This window comes from Saccostrea cucullata, unplaced genomic scaffold, assembly GCF_032062105.1.
Source record: "Saccostrea cucullata isolate Sc308-1 unplaced genomic scaffold, CSIRO_AGI_Scuc_v1 ctg19648, whole genome shotgun sequence".
Lineage (NCBI taxonomy): Eukaryota > Metazoa > Mollusca > Bivalvia > Ostreida > Ostreidae > Saccostrea > Saccostrea cuccullata.
Window position 1 is genome coordinate 1 of NW_026937702.1, and position 2972 is coordinate 2972.

General features: G+C 39.8%; 1 pseudogene; it reads left to right on the top strand.

The window, feature by feature from the left end:
* The first annotated feature begins 234 nt into the window (after positions 1-234).
* On the top strand, positions 235-1139 carry LOC134248707 (piggyBac transposable element-derived protein 4-like; annotated as a pseudogene).
* Positions 1140-2972: the final 1833 nt, after the last annotated feature.

Consider the following 2972-nt stretch of genomic DNA (forward strand, 5'->3'; position numbering starts at 1 on the left):
AATTTGTCTACTGTGTGTCGCCGTCGTTGGTCTTAGCTTGTCATACTAGTAATATTATGATAAGGTGAGCGATGTGGCCCCCGTGCCTCTTGTTAATTAATTTAGACTAAGCAATCTGAAATAACTATCATGAATATAGTCTAATTATTGTCTTTTTTCAATTGTAGATACTTTACTTCCATTCCACTACTCCAAACTTTGGAATCTTATGTGATATATGGATGTGGCACAATTATGTCAAACAGGAAAGGGTTTCCATTACAGCTCAGGAATCCACACCTTCCTGAGAGGGGTGATGCTGAGCAGATGCAGCACAATAATCTTGTTGCCACAGTCTGGAATGATGCTAAACCTGTATGTATATGATTAACGTTTTAAATTGTACAAAATAAATATGCTAACACGATGATTGTTCAATGCAATTCTATTTTGGTGACTTTTTTTGAAAGATAGACAAATAATGTAAGGATTTAAACTTGTTTATGTTATGGTATTTTTACTTTATTAGGTTCACATTGTATCTACAACTTCTGACCCTCTTGGAGATGGCCTGGCTCAGAGAAAGGTTCGGGGCGGAGGTGTAATTGTTATTCAGCGGCCACCTGCTGTGGAACTCTATCAGGCAAACTACTATGGGGTAGATAGAACCAAGCAGTAAAGGTCAAAGTGCCTTGTAGGCCGTCCGTCCAAGAAATTTGGAAGTATCTGGTGAATTTTATTTTTGAAATTTCGCTAATTAATACCTTCCTGCTTTGGTTAGAGACCCCAGATACCAAAAAGCCAACGAAGCATTTCTCGATGATCGTCAGCAATCTGGCCATTGCAGAGAACTTTTCTAGCAGGAAGCGAGCGCCTTCGACTAGACGGGGGTTTCCTTGTATTAGTGTTGCCAGTGTCGACAGACATATAAGCACAAAGCTGACGAGACCACGTGGAAAATGTAAACAGTGCACACAGAACGGTCGAAGAAGCGACACATTTTTTGGTTGTAGCATTTGCAGTGTACATCTTTGTAGAGGAGCTTGTTTTCAGGCCTTCCATGCTAATCACAATTTGCTTGCATAAAAAGCCTAACTTTGCATTCTATCAGTCATGATTGTTGTTTGTATATTTTCAACAGTAATAATAATTAAACAATGTACGGTTGATATCAAATTTAATTTTAACATTTTTACATATTTTTAAAATTCTTTTTTTTAAAAGTGACACTTTGAAACAGTTTTCTCAAAGTTAACCTTTTTGAGATTTTTGAGGTCAGATATTGGCATAACTAGCTCAATAAAAAATGTAAGGAAAACGTTAGGTAACCATGGCAACACCCTCCATTAGAACCAATTGCAATAGACACAATTATGTTCCCTACTAGGGCCTAGTGACGTCTACCAGTGTACGAACTTTTATTGAAATCTAACAAAAATCCTCTGAGGAGTTGCAGTTTTTAAGATAGCTTTTACTATCACTGAAAAAGGATAGCTTAGTTAGAGTGAAGAGCAGGGGGCGGTCACTTTGTTACCGTGTTACCTCATCTGGTTTTTGACCACAAAATCTAAAATTCAATTGAAAACTGACTATTTGAATGCTTTGTATGAATATTATCAGACATTACTCTGCAAAAAAAGGAATGTTATTCAATTTATATTTGTGCATCTCCAAAGAAAACTTGAAAAGTAATTTTTGCAGTTTCGGGATGCATTCAGTTGCCATGGTACGGAAGCCCGTTGGTGCCACGTATGAAAATTATTTATCTGGCGGCCGCCATTTATTAATTGGCGGCCGCCACATATATATCTGGCGGCCGCTACTTATTATTTGGCGGCTGACACATTTATATCTGGCGGCCGCCACTTATTATTTGGCGGCCGCCACTTATATATCTGGCGGCCGCCATTTATTATTTGGCGGCCGCCACATAAATTATTTTGCAGAAGGTGAGCGTTATTGGGTTAAGATGATGGATGTTGACACAACCGCTGCTTATAATATTAATAAAAAAGTAAATGATAAAAAACGAATTCTGAAATATTGGAACACCATTCTTGGAAATCCAAAATGCAAAACTTCATTTAATTCCCAACCAATCATAGCTTACAGCAAACACCATGATTTATGTCCGTGACCCCTGATGAGGCTTCTTAATGATCGAAACACTCTACAAATACTTGCATAATTCAAATCAAATATTAATCTGCTCTATGCAAAAACATATCTATTATAAGTGTGGATTGGAGTGTTGGTTTATAATAAATCTCTTAAAAGTTTGGCTGATTGATGTTGCTATTATAATTTTTACACTGTATCCACCTCTTAAACCCACATTTAAACATGCGTGCGATTCAGGAAGCCAGGTGTTATCTGGCGGCCGCCATATAAATTATGTGGCGGCCGCCAGATAAATATTTGGCGGCCGCCAATTAAATAAGTGGCAGCCGCCAGATAAATCATGTGGCGGCCGCCAAATAATAAGTGGCGGCCGCCAGATGTTATATAGCGGCCGCCAGATAAATTATCTGGCGGCCGCCAGATATTATAGCGGCCGCCAAAAAATGTGGCGGCCGCCAGATATTATATAGCGGCCGCCGAAATATCTGCGGCGGCCACCATCGAAACTTATGTGGCGGCCGCCATATAGATTATGTGGCGGCCGCCATATATTAAGTGGCGGCCGCCAGATATATCCATGGCGGCCGCCAAACAAGTGGCGACCGCCACATAATTATGTGGCGGCCGCCGCGGATATTTAAGTGGCGGCCGCCAAATAATAAGTGGCGGCCGACAGTAGAATAATTTCGGTACGTGGCACCAACAAGGGGGGAGCTATACGTTGCAGTAGGCAATTCATGGCGTTTTTGTTGTACCCAAATAAAATTCTTCAGCGTTTTCTACCTTTCAGAGTATATATAACAGTGAGTAAAAAGCTTCCTAATTTTCATCTGGAATTTTTTTCTATTTTCAGTTTGAACAATCTCTGGGGG